Consider the following 24,715-nt stretch of genomic DNA (forward strand, 5'->3'; position numbering starts at 1 on the left):
AGACAGCCCCATAAAACAAAATGAGACTAATGGGGCACAACAGTCCAGGGACAAGGACTAGAAGGCAGGAGGGGACAGGAAAGCTGGTAATAGGAACCCGAGGTTGAGAAGGGACAGTGTTGACATGTCGTGGGGTTGTTAACCATTGTCGTAAAACAGTATGTATACTAACTGTTTAATGAGAAACTATTTGTTCTGTAAACCTTCAGCTAAAGTGCAATTAAAAAAACAAAAAACCGCTTCCTACTTCCTTGTCTTTTGGGTAGAGGTGACAGTATTATGATGGGCTGGCAACTAGTCCAACATCAGTTGGAAAGATTTGACTGGGTGTTCGCGAAACAAAGTACATTTTCACCCATCCAGCAGAAATTTGTTTTTATTTACTTACTGCACAAGAGATGATAGTGTCAAGTTTACAACAAGGAGTCATGAAAGATGTGATTTAGAACCTCTTTCAGAAATCAGTAAGTGCTTTATGTCTTATCATTAACATAAGAATTCCACAATAACTTTTCTTTAAAAAGGGAAAGATGGTTGGGTGTGCAGAGTACAGTGATTTTCTCATGTGAAATTGAGAAGTTTATCTTTTTCAGACATTGGAGTGGATGACAGAGGAAGAAAAGAGCTCACTGGACACATAACATGTAGTTGCTTCATATCAAGATTAAAGTGGAGAAAAAGAATGAAAACTTGAGCTACCTGGAACTTAGTGGGTCATTGAAGGCTGTTCTGTTGCAAGTACAGCAGGCTTTTTTCCAGGTTTCCTGTAGGGCATCCTGACCCTGATTAACTGTCACCTCCATAATGTTGCTGATCTGAATGTAGTAGGTTTGATTCTTCCGCTGAAGATCGAGCACATGCATAGTAAAGGTGGTTTTGTGCCTGTGTTTTCCTCTTCAGGGTTGTTTAGCAGTATAGTTAATGTATGAAGAATGACCAAAAAAAAAAAAAAAAACCCAAAACCAAACCCGTTGCCGTTGAGTCGATTTCGACTCATAGCGACCCTATAGGACCGAGTAGAACTGCCCCATATGGTTTCCAAGGAGTGCCTGGTGGATCTGAACTGCTGACCTTTTGGTTAGCAGCCGTAGCTCCTAACCACTGCACCCCCAGGGTTTTCATGAAGAATGCCTAGTCACCTAATAAAGTTAGAACTCTAAAGTTTATCATCAGTTGTTTAAAGGGCAGGATTGTCTGTGTGGGTGATCAGATTCAAGGCTTATGGTTTGGCTTTACGATCTGGAATTAAATGAGTTTAAGTTGGAGCTCAGGTAGTGCAGTGGTTAAGAGCTACGACTGTTAACCAAAAGGTCAGCAGTTCGAATCCACCAGCCACTCGTTGGAAACCTTATGGGGCAGTTCTACTCTGTCCTATAGGGTCGCTATGAGTTGGAATCAACTAGATGGCAATGGATTTTTGAGTTTAAGTGGCTGATATGCTTTAGGGAGTTAAAAATATATTCTTCTTTGCATGAAAGTTCAGAAAACTGGAAGAGTGTGATGCTTGGACCATTTTCATAGAAATGTTATTTGATTCCAGAGATTTCAATTTGAAGCGGGGACAACGAGCTGCTCTGCTTTGTGCTACAATTCCTTGCCTAACATCATCCCCTGATGTAGACCGTTATGGCAGGCTCCAGGAAGCAGGTTTCCCGCGGGCAGCCTGTGACTGCTGCCCTTACTGCAGACATGCGCTGGAGGAGGCTGCTTGGCGTGCTCATTCGCAGATATTTCCATCTGTGAGCAACTGGACCACGTGCCCTGCCTCTTGCTGGCCCCACACCTGCTGTGCAGCTTGCTGCTGAAGCCTGGTCTGTTGTGTACTTAGGAGAGCATTTCAGTGCTCAGAAAATTACTGTCTTCAATAACTTGCTGTTCTTATTGAGTCATTTTTCATGAGGAAGTAACAGTGGCTTCGGGACTGTTATTGTTGTAGTTAGGTGCTATTGAGTGGCTTCTGACTCATAGCAACCCTGTGTACAACAGAACAAAACACTGCCTGATCCTGCGCCATCCTCACAATTGTTGTTATGCTTGAGCCCATTGTTGCAGCCACTGTGTTTGTCCGTCTCATTGAGAATCTTCCCTTTTTCGCTGACCTTCTACTTTACCAAGCCTGATGTCGTTCTCCAGGGACTGGTCCCTCCTGATAACATGTCCAAAGTATGTGAGACCAAGTCTCACCATCCTCACTTCTGAGGAGCACTCTGGCTGTACTTCTTCCAAGATGGTTTATTTGTTCTTCTGGCAGTCCACTCAATACTGAATATACTTCAGGAGTAGTCTTTAAAAATTGTACATGTATTTAGCAAGAAGTGCTGCGTCTCAGAACAGATGGTGTATTTTTGCATAGGTTCTGACAAAGCACCTTACATTTGGAGTTTATTTCCCTACCGTGGAATTATAAAAGGCATTTTCAGGATGTAAGCGTTTCCTCTCTTAGGAACTCCATGTGACTTTTTAATCAAATAAGAGTCCAAGTGGTTCTGTGGTTCTTTTTGTCTCTGGTCATGAATTATTATTTCCTACAATGCCGTGGTGGCGTAGTGGTTAAGAGCTTGGCTGCGAACCAAAGGGTCAGCAATTCAAATCCACCATCCACTCCTTGAAAACTGTGTGGGGTAGTTCTACTCTGTCTTATAGGGTTGCTATGAGTTGGAACCGAATGGACAGCACCTAACAACAACAACATAATGCCTTATGGAGTGCTGGTGGTGCAGTGGTTAAGAGCTCGGCTGCTAACCAAAAAGGCTGGCATTCTAATCCACCGGCTGCGCCTTGGAAACCCTACGGGGCAGTTCTACTCTGTCCTGTAGGGTGGCTGTGAGTCAGAATTGACTCTACGACAGTGGTTTGGTTTATAATGCCTGTACAGGAAAGGACTTAAATGACAGTTGCTTAACAGGAATGTTATATAATAGGATTGTTTGCTGAGTTTGTGTTTGTAAGTCTGACCTTAGAAACATTGTAAAGTGATCTTTCTGATAACATTTAAGAAAAAGTCAGATCTTATTGTTAAAGATGTGTGAATAATGATGGGATATTAGCTTTTTAATGGTTGGATCCAGCGAGCTAATCTTAGCATTAATTCTATTCCTGACTGGAATTGATTTGTACCATAACTGAAATATGTAGTGAACAGATTGTTTTCGGTATATTGACAGTCTAGTAATGTCTATCGTTCGTTCATTCAGCTTGTGTTTGAAGTCTCAATCGCGTGATTATGGAGATACTTAGTTCATGTTGAAACAGTTAGTTTGCCTGCGTTGTTGGTGTGTTTGTTTTTTCAGGTGGCTTTTTCCAGCCTGGGCTTCACTTCTTTCCTGCTGACAAAGGGGATGAACATGTAGGGAGACAGTGGGAAAGAATGGGGGTTACATGGAATTCAAGCTGGTCCAGCCCACAGGAAGCTGGACGGCTTTTCAGAATATAGGTAGCAAAGTGCAGGGACAGCTGCGTGGAGGTGAACTCATTGTATAAGATAAGCCACAGAATCCTTAATTATCGAACTGCACACACGTTCGTTCTTGGACACTGTAAAGATAGGGCATTACATACCCAGTCATTTTCCTTGGTTTGGTCCTGACTTCTGTGAGCGAGGAAGGAGAGGAAGGAAAGGGAGACAGATGTGGCAGAGAAGGTGGAATAGTAGGGGTGAGGATGTGAGGAGAGAGATGTGGGGGGCTGCTGAATAGAGTGTGAGATTTAAAAATATTGGCTTGTCTTTGTATTTGTTGGCTTCAAGATTTAATTATCTTAGACTAATTATAAAACTAAATAAAAAATTGATTGTTATATCTGTATTTTGTATACAATTGCTTATTTTCTAAGCACAGTACGCTGTACTTTCTTGTTTCTTGGTGGTGGTGCTGCTGTGGAGTTTGTTCTGAGCAGAGTAGAACTTCATGTTTTCTTGGCTTTAATTTTTAAGGAAGCAGATCGCCAGGTCTTTTCTGCCGTGTAGTGCTGGGTGGGATTGAACCGCCACCTTCCCGTTAGCAGCCGAGTGCTTAACCATTGCTTGTCCTTCAGTTTCTTGTTGAGAGCTATTAAAGTTCATTTCATATTGAAGTGAGTCTTTTGTCCTGTCTATTCCTTGTTTTTTCATTCTTTACCTTTCCTATTCTTTCCTCTTCTCTGTATACATTTGTATTTTGGTTCATTTTTTTTTAAATCTTAGATTTACGTTTTAGTTAAGTGCTGAGCTTTTTTTTTTAATGCTTACTGTCTTTTATGTTTCAGCTTGCCTTTGTTGTTGTTCTTCCATGTTGCAAAAAAATTTTTAAAACTGTATTTTATAAAAATATGACCCCCACAACCAGTGAGACTCTACTAGCACAGATGAAAAATGGAAAAACTGGGGCCAGGAGAAGTCCTGACAATAGTTGTATCATACAGCATGCCCATTCGACAAGCTTTCTAGTCAGTAGATCAGGACCTCCTTTGAGATGGGTGGTGCAAACCAGCTTCTTTATTAAAAGGGAGAGGGGGGATTTTAGGATTTGAAGGTTGTCATTGGTAAGGTATTCCATTGCTGTTTAAATTGGCTTTCATCAGAAACGAATGATTGTCTGAAAATGGACCTTTCCTCCTTCCCTCTGGTGTTTTTCCTCCCTTAGCACATGTCTGGGAAACCCTGGTGGCTTAGTGGTTAAGAGCTACGACTGCTAACCGAAAGGTCGGCAGTTCGAATCCACCAGGCGCCCCTTGGAAACTCTGTGGGGCAGTCTTACTCTGTCCTGTAGGGTCGCTATGAGTCAGAATTGACTCAGCGGCAATGGGTAGCCCATGTCTGAATGAAATGAAAATGTGACCCTGTTGAATATGGCTAAATCAACATGTGTAATTCAGAGCTGGGCGCTTCAGTAGAGTGTACTTATATCTGAAAAGTTTATATAATTTTATAGAAGTAATGCATCATCCCTTCCATTTATACCTTCAGGACTTGTAAAGAATAGTTGACAACAACCCCCTTCCCCTAAAACACAGACAGACAGACAAGCTCATTCCCCCAAATCCTAGTTATCCATTTAAAGTAGTTTAACACCGTATTAATGGTTGCTTTACATGAGACTCACTTGAGTTTATATTCTTGTTAGGTGTAAATTAATTTTGAAAAGTACTAAAAGCAAACAGTAACACAACAACAACGTATTCTTAAATTTTATTTTACTTTTACAGTGAGATCTAAAAAGAAAAGGACATACAAAATTTAAGCAAAGCTTTGAAAATGGTCCCTGTTTTTAAAAGAAGTTACTTTCAGAAGTTTCCTAAGTTAAGACTATTACATTAAAGGTAGGTTTATGTGCAAATGCATTGCCAAAACCAAAACCAAACCTGCTGCTGTCGAGTCAATTCTGACTCATAGCGATCCTATAGGACAGAGTAGAACTGCACCAAAGGGTTTCCAAGGAGTGCCTGGTGGATTCGAACTGCTGACCTTTTGGTTAGCAGCTGAACTCTTAACCACTAAGTCGCAAGGGTTTCCAAATGCATTGCCGTCCTTAATAAAATTGTTAAGCCTCTTTAAGAGGGCCCTTGTCAATCTCTCCATATGTAATAACAGCAGGAAAGGAGAATGTTCAAGGCTTTAGAAAAGTTTTTTTTTTTCTGTTCTTAACTTCATGCCAAAGTCTCAGTCATGTTTTCAGTTTTGGCTCAACCTGTTTTATTTTTGAGGAAAATACTCAGTTATGATTCAGAAGAAGGTAGTATCAAAAATGAAGCTTTTAAAAGAAAGTACAGTTTTATCCTTTATGAAATATACGTGTTTATTAAAGAATATTTGGAAATTGTAGCAAAGTAAGACGATGCATATTACCCATGGTTCCAACAACCAAAGATGATTATTATTACTATTTCGGTACATTTCGTTCTCGTCTTTTCTATGCATATGTTTTTACTTTTCTTTTATAATTTGTTACCCTACAGCTATTTAATTCCCCTTTTCATGTAACTTTACATCATAATATCTGCTCACTTTGCTGAACAACTTTAGTAAAAACCATCATTTTATGTGTTATCCTTGTGCAGGGGCCATGCGAATCTCTGTATCCTTCCCATTTTAGTACGTGCATTGCCGAAGTGAGTACTAAAACCATCATTTCAATAAAGGTATTCCTAGCATAATGCCTGGCTCAGAGTTCTTCAAAATTGCTTTGAGTGCTTGAACTGCCACATGTTCCATCAGGTGGATATTTTATTATTTATTTGCTATTTTCCTTTTTCTCAGATTAATTCCATTTTTCTTGGGTGTTTTGGTTTATTTCTTGTTACAGATGGTGCTTCAGACAACATCTTTGTGTAGAAAGTATCTTCAGCATTTAAGATTATTATTTAAAAGATGGTCCCAGAAGAGGAATTAGTGAAAGAAAGGGCATGAGCATTTCTGTAGCTTTTCATTCCTACCAATAAGTTACTTTCCAAAAGGATTGTACAGATTTACATTTCATCCGCAGAGCATAAACATGCCTTTCAAGAAAAGTGGCTACTGGCCTTTTATCCCAGCACGATTGCTTTCTCAGAAGTATCCTACTTTAGTTTTTGTATAGCTTTGTGCTTAAAAAGTAGTGCTCCTGGATTCTGTAGCATTTTCTTTACATTTATTTATTCATTCAACAAATAGTTATTGAGAACTTCTATGTACTAAATAGAGTTCTTGGTATTGGGATTACTCAGTGACTGAAACAAAGCCCACCTGTCACATTCCACTGGGGAGAAAGAATAAACAACTGCACACATACACGTATAATGTCCGGTGGAGGGACACGTGCTAGCAAGAAAAGTCAAGTGAGGTTTAAGGGGAGAAGGAGTGAGGGAGGTCAGAAAGGGTAATCGGGGAAGGCCTCTCTGTAAGGACATTGAGAGACCAAGACCTGAAAGGAGTAGACGCTGGGGAAGAGCAGGCCAAGCAGAGAGCAAGTGTGCCTGAGGAGGGAGTGTGCTTGGCACGTTGGTGGCAATAAGAGAACCAGTGTGGCTGGATCCTGGTGAACAAAGAGGAGAGCAATCAAAGATGAAGTCAGAGAGGTGGGGTGTGAAGGGGGCAGCCAGGTCATGTCTGGTCTTGTAGTCTATGGTGGGAACTTTAGCCTTAGCTTTGAGTGAGGAGATAAGTCATCTGTACAATTTTGAACAGAGGATGACAGTATGAAACTTATATTTGAAAAGAATCACTCTGCTACAGTGCCGAGAATTAACTTTAGGGGTCAGATTTGCTATGGAATGGGGCAGGGGTCTAGTTAGACTACTGCCATGGTGATTCATGTTGTTTGCCTAGACCAGATGATGGTAGCAGAGACGGTGAGAAGTGTTACGAATCTGGATAGACTTGAAAGGAAGTGCTTGTGCATTGGGTGTGTGTGCCGGTAAGGGAGGAGTCAAGGATGACTCTCTGATTGGTGCATATACAGTTGTGGAGGGAGAGAGGTGCAGCTTAATGGTAGAAACACAACTACAGGAAGAATAGGATTCAGGGGGAGATTAAGATCTGTCCTGGACCTTTGGAGTTTGAGATGCGTTTCGGAGGTTTAAGTGGAGAAGTTCAGTAGGCTGTATATGCCAGTCTGAAACTCAAAGGAGAGGCTGGGCTGGTGTTAGCCAGATGTAGATGGTGTTGAAAGCTAGGAGACTGGGAGTCAGTGTGGAGAGAGAAGAGAGGTGATCTGTGGATGGAGCCATGGGCGCCTCAGTGGTTAGAGGTTGTGAAGAGAAAGAATCCATGGGGACTGAGAAAGAGTGATCAGTGAGGTGGTATTAGAACCAAGAGGGTGGTCCTGGAAACCAAATCAAGGAAGTGATTGGAGAGAGAGGACTGTCATAGCCTGTCAGATGCTGCTGATAGGTCTGGAAAGGTGAGGACTGAAAAATGACCATTGGATTTGGCAACACAGAGGTCATTGGAGTTCTTCTCAAGAGGAATTGGGGAGGAGGGATGAAAGCCTGTTGGAGAGTAAGTTTAAGATTGTGGGAGGAGAGTAACTGGAGATGATGGGTTTCGACAACTCTTGGTAGGAATGTTATTCTACAGGAGTGGAAAAATGGGGCAAGGCCTAGAAAGGGATGTGGGGTCAAGGGAGAGCTTTTTATTTGTTTTTTAATGAAGAAGAGAGATCTTTGAGGAAGAGAATGATACGTAAGACAGGGAAAAATTGATGTAAGAGCTGGAGCCAATAGGATCTAGTACACAAGTGAATGGTTGACTTGATATCCTAGGAGTATGGGCAGTTCATCCATTGGTGCAGGAGGGAAGATCAAGAGAATGAGGACAGATGCACCAAGCTTAGCAAGTTGTGCTGACTTCTCCAGCATTGTGTACTATCTTACCCTTCACCGAAGTTACCACTTAGCTATTGTCTAGTTAGTATTTTTCCCTCCCCACCCCTCCCCTCCCTCAAAAAAAAAAAAAAGAAAAAGATAAATATCTTGGAGGAGACACTTTGAGACTCAGATAATCGTGTTTTTCCTTCCGGTTTTCCCTACTGATTTTACCATCCATTAGCGGGTCTTGCCTGCAGGTTATTACTATGTTAGCCTAATGGCGATTTTGTATTTCCTTCACTCCTTTTACATTTATTAATTGAAATTCTTTGGTAAGGAAGGGCTATCCATTCTCCATTTAGGTCTTTATTCAACTATTTGTATAATATGAAGTCATAGATATTTTATTTGTAGACTGTAATCCACAACTATTGTTATTTATTTTCTGCTCAAATTTTTTCCAGGTTTGGCCATTGGGAGGTTCTTCAGCTTGACTCCTTATGTCCCTTTGACATGCCCTATCCTTTTTTGAGCACATCCTTATTTTCTGGTACTACAAGATGTTTTAGGCTCATTTTGTATTTTTTTCTTCCCCAGCCCTGGCATCAACCACTTTTCAAGGATCCTTGGCTCTTGGAGAATGATACTTAGAAACCAAAATCTGGGTGCTAGGTGAGCTCATGGCTACAGGAGTATTGTTGTTCTTAGGCCTTCTGAGCATACAAAGCTAGGAAAAGCATGCATATATAGTAATCTAGGCTTGCATACACATCTGCATTTCTTTCTGTATCTATATGTATAGATGTACATGTTTATATATATATGTTAAAAACTGTGAGCTTATATTAATACTTCTGAGTCTTATCTAACACCATGTTCATTCTAGCCTTCCTGCTTTCCTTATTTGTAACTTCTTTAGACAATGAGAAACCTGTCTAAAGTATATTTACTGATTATCTACAATATATTAATAATTTTTTTCAATCCTGTTGTATCAGTTAGGGTTCAACCATAGAAATTGAATCAGTAGTAGATACATATTGAAAGATTTATTGCATTGATCTCCGCAGTTGTGGGGGCTGGTTTGGCAAGTCTAAAATTTGTATGTCAGGCCATCAGGAAGGGCAGGCTGGAACTCTCAGGCACAAACGAAGCTGCAGACCACAGCTGGAATGTCTTCATGGAAGCTTCATGTTGAAAGTCTTTCAGTTGATTGAATCAGGCTTGCCTGGATTATCTCAGATACTCTCCCTTTAAAAGTCAACTGACTATGGGAACTTGCAGTGGATAAATTACTTTTGTGTGTGGCCTGTCTAGTCATGGTCTTGTAACTTCCACTCGGGTGATTGGGTGGGACTGTGTGATAGGGTAATTGTGGCCTACCAAGGGGATTGGTTAGTTTTGCCTTTAAAGAGAGACAATTCCAGAGCAGAGAGGAGGATCCTACCACCACCAAGGAAGAACATCCAGGAGTAGACAGTGCGTCCTTTGAACCTGGGATCCCTGCACTTAGAAGCTCCTGGAAGCAGAAGACTATGAGAGAGAGAGAGAACAAGCTGTAACCCTGAAGACAGTGAGAAGCAGTGGCAGGAGAGAGCCGGCAGCAGGAGACAGCGCGGTGGGCTTCGTGGCCTATGGAGAGAGAAAGCTGAGTGCCTTTGGGCAGAGGCCTAGGGCCAGGAGGCATGCCTGCAAGCATGGCTGGGAAGAGGCTGTCCTGATAGAAGAACTGTATCCTTGAGTGTTCTTGAGCCTAAATTGTAATTACTCTTACTTCCGTAATAAACCCCATAATTGTGAGTACGGTCTGTGAGTTCTGTGTGGCCATTGCAATGAGTTTATCAAACCCAGTAGAGAGTGCTTTGAGAGGAACAGTTGGTGTCAGAGTTGGTAAAGATGGCGGAGAGAAGAGGCATGTCTGACCTCCGCCTCATGGGAGTCGGCCTTGGGCTGTGGATCTTGGTTCTGCTTCCCCTTTGTGGGGCTGGAGGAGGTCAGACGCTGCCCCCATGCCGTTTTTAGACTTTACTCACATCTACAAAATACCTTCAAAGTAATACCTACGTTAGTGTTTGATCGAATTACCAGGGGCTATGCCCCATAGGGTTTCCAAGGAGCCAGCTGGTGGATTCGTACTGCCAACCTTTTGATTAGCAGCCATAGCTCTTAACCACTGCGCCACCAGGGCTCCTTTTTTTTTTCTTGGTTTTTTATAGTCTAGCCAGGTTGACACATAAAGTGATCAACATACTTTGTATATGCATGAAGTAGTTTCTGGGTTGCTAACCCATACCTGTGTGAGAGACAGGGTATCATATCCCAGTTTGTTTTATAAGCACTCTTTTTTATGTAAAATTTATAGATATGACGGTGAATATAGAATAGCACTTTTCAGAATGTCTATCCCTTTTTCTTGTTTGTGGTTCGTCCTCCTCGCTGGGCCGCCGTCAGTCTTCCCCTGTAGCCCCCACACCTGGTATGGTGCCTGGCACAGTGACTAGCTGTTTAGTGAATAAAATGAGTAAAGCTATCCATTCTAATATTCCTTTATTACTAATTTTCCCTTTAGCCAGTGTTTCCATTCAGAGAGAGGAGTGAGGTGGGAGAGTCACTTTGGAGAGAGGTGGAAATAGACTAAAAGATGGGTTAGGTTAAATCCTGGAAACATTTTTAAATGTTCTCTTTACTTGGGGTTAAGAGACAGAAACTCATTCCTTTCGCAGAATGCCTGCTTTCCTTTCCTTCTTCCCCCTACTCCTTTATAAGGACTGCTTGGTTAGTTTTTATTCTTTCGAGAGATGGATAACTCCCCATGGTTTAATGCTTCAAAATAGGATAGTTGAGTGCATTACCAGATGGTAGCAGTTCACAACATTGCTGTTTTGGACCAGTAGCATAATACAAACTGTTGTTCATTTAACCATATTTTATGAATGCCTCTTATATACCATACATTTAGGCTATAGAGGGGAAAGATTGACTCTGCCATTATTAGGGTATATGTTCTAGTGTACTGTTTCTCTAATTTAAGTAATATATGGTTCTCTTTCAATGGAAAGAAATTCTCTGGAATCCATGATACTGACTTGTATTATTTTCTTTGTAATGTTCTTTAGGTACACACAAACATATAACTAGGAATAAACATCTTAATGTTTATATCTCTTACGACTATAAACTAAAACCAATTTGCAGTGAAATATAAAATTACAAAATCATTGAAATCCAAATTAACTGTATCAATTTAATGTACCAGATGTTGTTTTGCTAAAATGAAAGCACTATTTGAGCTTACAAATAATTGTATTGACTCATGCTGGCCACAGTTTTTGAGTTCAGCATGCTCAACTGCCATGTGATGACTCAATCTTCCCACCAGTAGTTCTGTGTTGGAACTACAAAATTCTGTGTTCTAGTAGAGTACAGTCTGATCTCATTTGGTCGTCTGTTAGCCCAAATGTATCATCTGCTTCGTTGGTCTGCCTTTGTTGGTTACTTTCTTGAGAGGCAAGACAATTAAAATGGTGATAGTTTGTCCCATCATGATTTGAAAATGCAGTACAAACTGGGACCTTGAGTAAGGAGACATACTGTGGGCCCCCAGGAGTATGTCCATGGATCCCCATTGGAGAAACACTGGTTCAGTAAAGAGACAAATGTGCAAGCATACGATTACCATATGATGTGCTTATTGCTGTGCTAGAAGTATGTACAAGATTTTGGTGCAGTGAGTTACTTAATATGGCCCTCTGGCCGTGGTCTTTGTCACTCACAGTGATTGAGTGGGACTATGCAAATAAGGTATATGGAACCTGTGATGGTTGGGGTTGTGTGTCAACTTGGCTAGGCCATGATTCCCAGTATTGTGTGGTTGACCTCCATTTTCTGTGTTGTGGATCCTGACCCCTTACATGTTGATGAGACAGGGTTGGTATAAGGTGTGTCTTGGGTTGCAGCCTTGCAGAAGGGTGTGACTCAGTCCCCACCGTTACTCAAGTTACGCCCTTTCCTGGGGTGTGGCCTGCGTCTAAGATATATGTATGTGTCCTGGCGAGGCTGTCTCTCTCTGCATCTGGATCCTGTGTCCGGTTCATGATCAGATGACCTCCCCAGAGGCCTGCTGTCTGACCTGCCAATTCTGGGATTTGCCACCCTCCACCGCCTGTTGGGCTGGTGGCTTATTGTGTGACCTGATTCGCCAGCTTCCGCAGCTTTGTGAGCCAGCAGCCTGTGGTCTGAACTGCCAGTTTGGGTTCATCAGCTCCTGCAGCCACATGGGTTGGGAGAAGCCTACACCTGACCCAAGAATTTGGGACTTGCCAGCCTCTACAACTGCACAAGCCATTTCCTTTATATGGTTCGTTTGTTTTGTAAGACATTGCAGCGAGTTAGGGAACCCAAAGATGAGAGGGAGAGTACTGAGGAGAGAGGGAGTAGTTGATGTTAGAGAGGATGGCATGGTACAGCAGTTTGGAAAAGTTGGACATTTGGAACATCTTTAACCTCTGCCTCATAGGAACCAGCTTTGTGCTGATCTTTATTTAAAAAATTACTCGATTGAAGTTGCAGTGGTAGGTTGCACTTGAAGGAAACCGGGAGTTTGCCAGGTTGACAAGAGGGGAGGGGATTTCAGACAGAACTAATAGCATATACAAAGTCACGGGGGCCTGGAGGCATGGATGGTTTGGCACTGTTGGAATATACTGTACAAGAACACTTTTAAAGTAGAAGGAAGCATTTTAACAGAATCCTTACTGTGGAATTCTTTTATCTCTAAGAGAGAAATTTTGCTTGTGTTATAACACTAAAAATTTTGTGATTAAGGTCTTCATTTTCATGTTGATGAGTATGTAGTCTTCTTTTTTACAGCTTTTTTGAGGTATAATTTATATAACATACAATTTACCCATTTCATTGTACAGTTCATTGGTTTAGTAAATTTATATAATTGCACACTGATCACCACCTTTCAGTTTTAGAACACTCCAATCACCCCAAAATGTTTTCTCATGCCAGTTTGAAGTGAATTCCTTCTCCTACCCCCAGCTGTAGGCAACTGCTGACCTACTTTCTGTCCCTATAATTTTGTCTTTTACAGAAATTTCATGTAAATAAGGTCATCCAGTATATAGTCTTTTGTGTTTGGCTTCTTTCACTTAGCAAAATGTTTTTGAAGTTCATCCATGTTGTAGCATGTGTTAGTACTGCATTTCTTTTTATGGCAAATAATATCCATTGTATGTATATACCATATTTTGTTTATCCATTCATCAATTCATAGACATTTGGATTTTTTTTCAATTTTTGGCCCTTATGAATAATGCTGTTAAGAGCATTTGCTTGCAAGTCTTTGTGTGGACATACGTTTTAATTTTTCTTGAATGGATACTCTGTAGTGGATTTACTGAGTCTTATGGTAAGTTGACTTTTTAAGAAACTGCCAAACTGTTTTCCAAAGAGGCTATAAAAGCTGTACATTTTACTGAGTGTATAGTCTTGTTGGCAAGCAGCCATAGTGCTGTCATTTATAGTTTTGGTGTGCAGCAGCACATGCGTATAGGGCATGGGGAAGGAGAAGAAGGGAAAGGCACTGTTGTCGGAAGGGTTGTTTCTTTGTCTTCCGATGATCTGTGCCTACACTAGCACCAGTTGAATAGCTTCCTGAGGGTATTGCCTTCTGCTGTTTAATATTAACACTGATTGGTTTGCTTTTTATGAGCTCTGGTTTTGTGTGAACTATTTGTCAGGTTCTGGAGTTTGGAAAAAATCCCCCTTTAGTGATCCCTACTGGTCTAAAACAACACCCCCATAGCTATCTATCTTGTTTAGGAATTCTCTGGCCCAGCTTTCAGAAAGTTAGGGGAAACGCCATAAATATGTAGGAGGATGAGCGGATAATATGAAATGTGTGGTTTGTGTGTGTGTTGGAAAGGAAAACTAGGGTATGGTTGTGTTATTACCCGTGCAGTATTTTGACCACAGCATTATTATTTTGACAAGTTGTATTGGAATTAGATTTGGTACAAGACTGAATGTTCCGGGTGTAAATAGGTCGGGAACAGACGGGCTTAGGTTTGGTGTTTTAATAGCGTTAGATGGGAAGTGCAGAATAGTTCATGCCTTTTCGTTACAGTATAAAGTTCAGCACTGAGGTCATTATCTCTCTTCCCCCTTAAATCTGCCTCCTTCCTGTGGACTCCCCCTCTGGGTAATTGGCACTACAAACCATGCAAACTAGAACCTGGAAGTCAGCCTAGGTCCTTCCCTCCCCCTGCCTCCTCCCTCCCCCACATCGTGTAGGTCACTGACTTTTTTTTATTCTCTTTTCTTCCAATCTGACTTTTCTTTTCTCTTTCCACCTTTGGCTGTAGCTTCCTGTTTCCTTTTTTGGGGGGTGGGGAGGAAGAATTAGGATGTATTATTTATTAAGTTATAATAATCAACAGATGTCATGGCCAAAATCTCACACTGGAGATGTGTGTGAAAGCAAGACACCGTTTCTCCTTTTCCTGCTCAGCCAGGACCACGTAGCTGCACATTTCTGTGTGCGGTTCTTTCCTCCTTTCAAAAGAAAGCATTAGATCATTTTATCTTTATGACACCCTGTAGAGGGTGAATACCGAGCTCAGTGCAGATTGCAGGTGAGCAGACCCTGGGGAGAGCAGTGGTTGAGTGTGCACTTCAGGATGGTTGGACTCTGCCCTTGCGGGAAAATAACAACAAAAACAGCAACAGCATCTGTTCTACACCTGAACACAATTCAGAGAAGTTGGCAGGGCTTACTATGGGGGACAGAGGTACTTGAAACTCATGCAGCAAGGGGCAAAGCCTGCCTTAAATGTACTTTCAATTGTGAAAGAGTTTCCACCCGAGCCACTAATTACATTTTAACAAATACCTTCTCCTTTTAAAAGCTTTTCCTCATGTCAGGGTGGGTTTTTGGGCGTATACTTCGTATTTACCCAATTCACTCAGCAAGCTGATTTCCTACTCTCTTCAAGATGCTTTGGGAAACCTATAGGGCTGACCCCTGCAGTTAAATGTGGAGTCCCTTCCTTGCAGATCTTAAAGCAGTGAGAAAACTCGTCTGTGAAATGGCTGTTTTGCATAGAAATCTAGACTAATATTTGAAGAAGTAGCTGTACCCATGACAGTAAAAGGCAAGTGAGCATTCCGATGTCACATTCTTTATGGGGCCCACCTGATCACCTTGTTATAATATTATAATAGCAGCTTTTCCCACCTTGCTGACCCTACTCTGGTTTTCTTTCTTTCCTTGGCACTTACCACGTTCTAACGTAGTATACGATTTATTTATTATGTTTAAGGTTTATTGTCTGCCTCCCTTCCCTAGAACATACGTTTCATAATAGTAGAGATTTTCATCTCTTTTGCTTATTCATGAGACCCAAGCACCAGCCATGCCTGGCACATCGGCAGCTCTCAATAAATACTTGTTGACTGAGTCCTAGAGGAAATGGGACCACAGACTGAAGTAGAATGGCATTTTCCATTCAGAGAGGGTAGCATTGCCACCTTCTATTCCCTTCAGCTCAGTCCACAGTTTTCACCTCCTCATCTCCTTATTGCCTCACCTCCTCGCTTCCTAACTGCCTCATCACCTCACCTCACTGCCTCACCTCACCTCACCTCCTCACCACCTCACCACGGTCACCTCCTTACAGCCTTGCTGCCTCACTCCTGTTTCCTTTTAATCTTTTCTCTATTCTAGTTCCTCCTTTACAATGCCATTGGAGTGATCTGTTAACAATGAGAGGCCATTTATGTGACCCTGTTAACAATTTATGTAAAAATGTTTGTGTCTGTGTGTGTGTCTTCCCATTGACTGTAGGGTAAAGTCTAAACGTTCCTTGCTGCAGGAGGGCCTTCATGGTACAACTCCTTCCTGCCTCGCCCTCCATGTTCACCCTGCGGCCTCGTGGGTGGCTCTTGAGCTTCCAGGTCTTTGTAGATCGTGCTCTGGTTGCTGGGAGACCCGATCCTCCCTTGCCCTTGTCTACTCTGAACGTGTAAGTTCATCCTTCCAAGTCTTAGTGTAGGTGCCCAAGCTGCCTGAAACCTTGCTGGACACTTTTTTTCATCCCCTTCCTCCTGTATTTCCATAGCAGTTTTTACAAACCTTTATGTTTGAATTTGTCCCCGAGTACAGTAATGGTACATTTGCTTCTCTGTCCCTCTGCTGGACAGTGTACTCTTTGGTACTAGGGATTCTTATATGTTTGTAACCCTAGTATCTGGTACAATGCTTGGCTCCAAGTGTGTACTCAATAAGGATTTGTAGATGAAGAGGGAAGAAGAGTCAGGGCTGAAGGTTGGTGGTAACGGCAGGTACTTGGGAGAAACGACTCTCAGGAGCTCATGACTCCAAGGGGAAGCGTGTTGGGTTGCTCCAGGTCTTTCAGGGAGATGTAGACCCAAAACCAGTCACTGACTCAAAGATCTTCAAGAGACGCTATTGTTTTATTACTGTTTCAGTACTATTTCCAAAGCCCTCATGCTCAGAAAATTGTTTATACTTGTATTTTACCCAAACCCTTTATACTAGGGTTTAAACCTTTATTCCAACCTTATCTATATGGATCCTTCTGTAAAGGAGGAAATCCTGGTGGCATAGTGGTTAAGAGCTACAACTGCTAACCAAAAGGTCGACAGTTCAAATCCACCAGGTGCTCCTTAGAAACCCTATGGAGCAGTTCTACGCTGTCCTGCAGGGTCGCTATGAGTTGGAATTGACAGCAACGGGTTTTGTTTTGTTTTTTTCTGTAAAGGTGAATCAAATATTTAAAGCAGAGTTGTAACAAAATTGAAACAAGAGTTGTTGAAATTAGATGCCAAAATGTGTGAACTAACTAGATAAGCTTTAAACCACATATACATGATTATTGAAAAATGAGGGTTTTACATACAATATGCTTTTTTTTTTTTTTTTCCTGTTTCACTTTCTTTTATGCACAGTTCTGCTTTATGTTTTCTGGTGGGAGATTCTGTATGCTGTAGTTCATTCTTTGTCCTTAATTTCTATAACTTGCCAAGTGTAATTAGAGGTAGAATTATACTTTATAAAATGAGAATGCCTGCCTGAGGGAGCATGGGAGTCCATGAAGAAGATGCAGTGAGGGAAGAAATGTGAGAATATACCCATCACCAAGGATTCTTCATTTGGTTTAGAGTTCTAGTTTCCTTGGAGATTGGAGACCACTTTTACCTTTTTTTTTTTTTAAAAAAAAAAACAAAACTAAATGACAATTATGAAGAGTCTTTTTGTCATTCCGCTAGATTAATTTTTTTACCTAAACTTCGGCAGTCTTACTGCCTCAGGTCATTTCTAGATTCTCTTATTTCTGGTACCTTTGCAGCATGTTTGTAAGCAGTCTTTCAAGCCTTTGTGAATAAAGTGTTAAGATATCTATTTAAGATACTGTATGTTTTAATACTTTTTGTTCTTGGTCTAAAAGCTTGTCTTAGTCATCCAGTGCTGCTATAACAGAAATACCACAAGTGAATGGCTTTAACAAAGACAAATTTATTCTCTCACAGTTTAGGAGGCTAGAAGTCTGAAGTTCAGGGTGCCAGCTCAAGGGGAAGGCTTTCTCTCTCTGTCAGCTCTGGGGGAAGAAGGTCCTTGTCATCAGTTTTCCTCAGTTGAGGAGCTTCTCAGCACAGGGACCCTGGGTCCAAAGGATGCATTATTCTCCTGGCACTACCTTCTTGGTGGTATGAGGTCCCCATGTCTCTCTGCTAGCTTCTCTCTTTTATATCTCAAAAGAGATTGATTTAAAACACAACCTAATCTTGTAGATTGAGTCCTGCCTCATCAACATAACTGCCACTAATTGAACCTTATTAACATCATACCCATTGCTATTGCATCGATTCCAGCTCATAGCGACCCTATAGGACAGGGTAGATCTGCCCCCATAGTGTTTCCAAGGAGCGCCTGCTGGATTTGAACTGCCAACCTTTTGGTTAGCAGCCAGAGCTCTTAACCACTACCCCACCAAGTTTTCCCATTAACATCATAGAGGTAGGATTTACAACACACGGGAAAATTACAACAGATAACAAAATGGTGGACAGTCACACAATAATGGACTAGCCAAGTTGACATACATTTTTGAGGGACACAATTCAATCCATGATATTTTACCCTTTCGACCCCAAAAATTCATGTCCTTGCCACAAGTAAAAGTGTTTTGATCTCCTCAAAAGCAAGATAGTTTAAGGAGGAAATATTATGGGGAGTAAGTCCCTGGCAAAAAGCACCATATAACTGTCGAGCATGTTTGATGGTTAACATTAAGAACCAGCGTTAACTGCCAAGCAACTAAGTTGAAGGAAATCATTTCCTCAAGTATAGACCAAAGTAAAGAATTCATTTAAACAGAGTTTAAGAATGAAAATGTATTTTTTTTTAAATTGTACTTCAGGTGAAGGCTTACAGAACAAATAGTTTCTCATTAAACAGTAGTACACATATTGTTTTATGACATTGGTTAACAACCCCACAACATGTCAACCCTCTAACTTCTGAACCTTTTTTTGGTGAAAATACACATAGCCAAAGATATACCATTTCAAAAATTTCTACATGCTCAGTTCAGTGACATCGACTGTGCTCTTCCAATTGTGCTGCTATTCTCACTTAAGATGAAGGCTTACAGAACAAAATAGTTTCTCATTTAACAGTTACTACACATGTTGCCCTGTGACAATGGTTAACAATCTCACTACACATCAACAATATCCTTACTCAACCTTGGGTTCCCTATCATTAGCTTCCTTGTCCCCTTCTGCCTTCTGGCCCTTGTCACTGGACTACTGTACCTCATTAGTCCCATTTGGTTTTACGGGGCTGTCCAAGAATGAAGATGTATTTTAATGAATTCCATGTGTTTTGATTGACCCCATTAATCCCATAATTGATCTCATTACCTATTGCACTTATGGTTAGTTATTTACCGTTTTAAATACATTCAGTATTCACTCTAAGATAAGTAATTTTTTTCAGGTTATATCTGACACCATACTGAGTAGTGGAGTATTTCTTCATTAATGAATTTTGGATACTTTACATAGATAAGAATATTTAAGTGTCTGTTTACATGTTTTGAAGTATACATAAGCCTGTTGTCGTCGAGTCGATTCCCACTCGTAGCTACTTGGAAAATCTTTTACAGGTTTGTTTTCTAAGATTCTAAGTCTTTGAAGGGCTGTTTGGCAGAAAAGGGGGCAGATTGTTGACATAGGTTTAGAAGACTTGAAATAAACATGACAAATAAGCCAAATTTAACTTAACATGTTGTTGTTAGTTGCCACCAAGTTCATTCTGACCCATGGTGACCCTGCGTGTGCAGGGTAGAACTGCTCCATGGGGTTTTCAAGACTGATGTTTCAGAAGCAGATTGACAGGTCTGTCTTCCAAGGTGTGTCTGGATGGGTTTGAACTGCCGACCTTTCATCTAGTAGTGGAACACTAACCATTTGGGTCACCCAGGGATTCTAACTTAGCACAAAGAAGACTTTTAACAGGGAGATGGATCCCACTTTGAGTTGGCTTCCCCTGTGGCTGTTTCCATAGTAGACAGTTGGCTCTTTCTCCGTCTCACTGATAGGAGAGTGGGTTCTTTTTGCTGGAGAGACTGGACCAGATGATGGCCAAGGTTCCTTTCACTTCTACCCACAACCACTGCCTTTGAGTCAATTCCAACCCATAGTGACCCCATGGGATTTCCAAGGCTGTAAATCTCTATGGAAGCAGACTGCCACATCTTTCTCCCATGGAGCCACTGGTGGTTTCGAACCTCTGACCTTTCGGTTAGCAGTCGATCGCTTTAAGCACTGCACCACTAGGACTCCTTTAACTCCAGATCCTGAGAAATCAGATATAATCTTACAGAGAAGAAGACTGAAGTCTAAGGAGATTAAATGATTTTGGCTTTCAGATTTTAAGGACTTAAGGAGATGAGGATTCAAGCACCCTTGTTAGTTTTGGAGCTGTACCTTAGAAAGAAAAAAGGAAAAAAATAAGACTGAAGGTAAATCAGGTCCTTCCAGCCTGTTTTCTGACAGCGTCATCTGCCCACACACCTCCACGGTACCCTGTGTATCCTCTTTGAAGCAGCTTTGATAACTGCAGGAGCAACCACAGGAGTTTAATTCCACAGAACCTTTGCATATAGAGTTCTTTTGGTCCCATCCCTATCTCCCCATATACCTGGTGAATTTTTACTTTTCATTTGATTGCTCTGTAGTTATCTGTTTTGTAAATATTTACTGGTCATCCTTACTGGCCTCAGTTGATTAATTCTTGATGCTTCCTTACTACTTTACTCAGACCTATTTTAGTACAGCGTTCACTAGGATTGTAAGTGACGAATGTTCCTCCAGGGACTGAGCTTGCTAAACGTGTTGCATGAACTTGATAATACCTCAACCATTAGAATGTACCTATTCAACTAGGACTTGAAGTCAGGTCGTTTGGCTTTTTATCCGAGCTCTGATACATTTTAGCTCTGTAATATTGGACAAGTTACTTAACCAGTGCCTTGGTTTCTTATCAATTAGATGAAAATGTTAATGGATCCTCTCCCATAGAGTTGTTAAGAGGATTAGAGCAATATCAAGTAAGTATTTGGTAAGTTTTAGCTATTATCTAGACCAAAGCTGAGAAGTCTAGCTTATTAAGAAACAAATCATTAGTGGAGTTTATTTCAGAAGGCAAAGGAAGTTTCGGGCCAAAACAAAATGAGGTTAAGCTGCTGTTATGGATGGAATTGTATCCCCTAAAAATGTGTATGAATTTGGCTGGGCCATGATTTCCAGTACTGTGTGATTGTCCACCATTTTGTCATCTGACTCGATTTTCCTATGTGTTGTAAATCCTGCCTCTATGCTGTTAATGAGGCAGGATTCGAAGCAGTTATGTTAATGAGTCAGAAGTCAATTTATAAGATTAGATTGTATCTTGAGTCAATCTCTTTTGAGATATAAAAGAAGCAAGCGGAGAGACAGGGGGACCTCATTACCACTAAGCAAGAAGACCTCGGAGCACACGTCCTTTGGACTTAGTGTCCCTGCAGTGAGAAGCTCCTTGACTAGGGGAAGATTGATAACAAGGACCTTTCACTAGAGCCGACAGGGAGAGAAAGCCTTCCCCTGGAGCTGGCACCCTGAATTCAAACTTCTAGCCTCCTAGACAGTGAGAAAATAAAATTCTCTTTGTTAAAGCCATCTGCTTGTGGTGTTTCTATTGTAGCAGCACTAGATAACTAAGACAGCTGCTATGAATGAAGATTCCCCAAAGGACACCTCATTAAAAAGGCTGAAATTTGATAGATGCTCCTCTCTCATGAAATAGCCTGAAGTTGAGCAGTCCAAGGCTCTGGTCCACACAGCCTTTCAGGGACCCAGATTCTTTTCATATTGTTACTCCCAGGGAGTCAGTCTCACTCATGTTTTTCCTATCTCCAGTCTGTGTTCCAACCCTCAGGCAAGAGAAAGTTGTTTCAACTTTAAGGAGAGGAGCCAGAAGTTATACACATCACTTATGGTCACATCCCATTGTCAGGAGAAGTCATGACCACACTTAGCTGCTGAAGAAACTGGGGGGGGGGTGAGGAGGAGGCTCTTTAAGATGGACCGGTTAGATTCTCAGCTGTGCCCCTTCATCGCTGTGAGACTTTGGGCAAGTTGTTTAACCTCTCTTTGGCTGTTTTCTTATCTTTAAAATGGAATCAGTAATAGTCCCTTGCCTCATAAGGTTATGAAGAGGATTATGTTAAATTAATATACCTAAAGCCATTCAGGAGCCCTGATGGTGAAGTGGTTAAGAACTCAATACTAACCAAAAGGTCAGCAGTTCGAATCCACCAGCTGCTCCTTGGAAACCCTATGGACAGTTCTGCCCTGTCCTATAGGGTTGCTGTGAGTCAGAATTGACTTGATGACACACAGCAACAAAAAAAGCCATTCAGGATGGTAGCTGACACAAAGGAAGCATTATATAAATGTTAGCAATTATGAGTATTCTTTTATTAAAAGGGAGAATGAGTATTGAGGGACAATTAACAGTCTCTTCCATGGGAAGAAATCCAGAGACTGAGCTTCCTCCCCAGCCGGCCTCATTACCTAGGAACTTTCAGGCTTACTGGAGTCTGTCTTGCACAGGCCTCCCTTGGGTCAGTATTAAAAAGCCTTATGATCTGTGTTTATCCTTTTGACCTCTTAATTTTCCATTTCTAGTCCTTCCTTCACTGTAGCTTGTCGTTAATATACCAAGGAAGTAAATTAAAGGAAATGTTCTATTTATAACTACTCGTTAATTCTTCCTTATAGGAGATATATTCATAAAAAGATACTGTAAAGTGAAATTTCATATATGTAAATCCATATCCAGTTGATGGCAGTTTGGAAATGTGAATCAGCAGGAAAGTAGGCAGTATGCAGTCTGCTTATTTGTAGCTCCTTCTGCTTTGTGTTCAGGATTCATGCGACGTCTTTTGTCACATGTCTCTGTAGTCTCATAGTAAGTGGCATCGTGTCTGTAGGTACATGCTGTATGTATACACACTGAATTGGCAGTTCCCAAACTTTGCTGCTTATAACACTGTTCTAAGAAATGGCTATATGTGTGCCATGATAGTAGGATAGTAGGTCAGGTAAATTTGGGAAGAGCTGTGTTGTGTCTTCCACTTTGAGATTCGTAGAGCATATTAGTATATTAAAGGCTTTGAGAAGGATAGTAGCAGAAAAACCTGTTTAATTTTGTTTAGTTCACTCTCAAACTCATTTGAATGATTTTTTTTTTTTTTTGGTTTGTTTTTGAGTAGTGCTGTTATAACTGTTCTGGAAAATAGAGTTCAGTACATACTAATTTTGACAGTGTGAGAAGTCGTGGTCTACCTTAAAGTGTAACACATATTGTGCTCCTAATTCTATAAGTTGCCTGTAATTTCCTGCACTTTGTCGTCAGAGTAAGGTGTAAATATAAGGCCTGTTCTTACAAGGAGAGAGTGTCAGGGATATACTCTCTGTTTCACGTGCGAGAAATGGAAGTTTGACATTGCCTGATTAGTGGTGCTGAGAATTCTCTTCTCTTAGGAATTCATGCAGATACAAAATTTTCAGATTAAAAATTTTAAGAATGTGTGTCTTTAGGCCCTAGAAACTAATTTTGTGCTCTAATAATAAATTGGAGCCGTGGTGGTGCAGTGGTTAAGAGTTCGGCTGCTAACCAAAAGGTTGGTGGTTGGAGCCCACCAGCCGCTCTGTAGGAGAAAGATGTGGCAGTCGGCTTCCTTAAAGATTACAGCTTTGGAAACCCTCCAGGGCAGTTCTATTCTGCCCTGTAAGGACCCTATGAGTCGAAATTGACTCGATGGCAATGGGTTTTTTATTTACTTATTTTTTTGGTTTGGGATGATAAATTACATTAGTTAAAAATTTGAGTAAAATTTTATGGCAAATGAGTATATCCGTGTCAAGAATATCTGTGGTAGAAGCAAAAAACTTGGGTTATTTTTTTAATTAAAAGAAAAAGTACAAGAATGATAAGTGCAGAGAGTTTTTCGTAGAGTAACAGCTTCTCCAACTTTATTATATGTTTAAAATGGAAGGTATCACGGTGCTTCATAAAAAATCTCATTCTATTTGTGTGCTGCAGATACTTCATGCATAAATGGTGGTTGTGAATATAGCCATTTAACAATGTAGATACATTATGACTGTCTGCTGAGTATAAATTCAAATCCTCTTCCTATTCTAAGGGTTGATTTTATTGCTGGGTCTTGTTTTGGATAAAATTAAGTAGTACTATTCTATTAGATCTCACACGTCTTGTCAGTTTGTCGTACTGTGGTGGCTTGTGTGTTGCGGTGATGCTGGAAGCTATGCCACCAGTATTTCAGATACCAGCAGGGTCAGCCATGGTGGACGGATTTCAGCTTCCAGACTATGACAGACTAGGAAGAAGAACCTGTCAGTCTACTTCTGAAAAAATCAGTGAATGAAAACCAAGCTACACTGAAGGCGTTGGTGAAAAACAAGTCTCCAGGAATTGACGGAATTACTGGTTGAGATGTTTCAGCAAGTGAATGCAGCTGAAGTGCCCACTTGCCTATGCCAAGAAATTTGGAAGACAGCTACCTGGCCAGCTGACTGGAGGAGATCCATATTTGTGCCCATTCCAAAGAAAGGTGATCCAACAGAATGTGGAAATTATCAAACAATGTCATTAATATCATACACAAGTAAAATTTTGCTGAAGATCATTCAGAAGTGGTTGCAGCATCGACAGGGAAATACCAGAAATTAAAGCCGGATTCAGAAGAGGACATAGAACGAGGGAGATCATTGTTGATGTCAGATGGATCCTGGCTGAAAGCAGAGAATACCAGAAAGATGTTTACCTGTGTTTTATTGACTATGCAAAGGCATT

General features: G+C 41.0%; 1 protein-coding gene, 1 long non-coding RNA gene and 1 other non-coding gene across 3 annotated transcripts in view; 2 read left to right on the plus strand and 1 right to left on the minus strand.

Moving 5' to 3' along the window:
* The window catches only part of PELI2 (pellino E3 ubiquitin protein ligase family member 2), a 197,701-nt gene that overhangs the window by 23,457 nt on the left and 149,529 nt on the right, over nt 1–24,715 (plus strand). The gene's annotated exons all lie outside the window — the stretch shown is intronic.
* On the plus strand, nt 5,262–8,897 carry LOC111819505 (uncharacterized). Its single transcript, XR_002823107.1, has 3 exons — nt 5,262–5,295; nt 6,034–6,084; nt 8,857–8,897. It is a non-coding gene; the product is annotated as an uncharacterized LOC111819505 (long non-coding RNA).
* Nucleotides 5,989–6,092, minus strand: LOC111819516 (U6 spliceosomal RNA). Its single transcript, XR_002823124.1, has one exon. It is a non-coding gene; the product is annotated as a U6 spliceosomal RNA (small nuclear RNA).

The sequence above is a fragment of the Trichechus manatus genome, unplaced genomic scaffold, assembly GCF_000243295.1.
Source record: "Trichechus manatus latirostris isolate Lorelei unplaced genomic scaffold, TriManLat1.0 scaffold00010, whole genome shotgun sequence".
NCBI classification, from domain to species: Eukaryota; Metazoa; Chordata; class Mammalia; order Sirenia; family Trichechidae; genus Trichechus; species Trichechus manatus.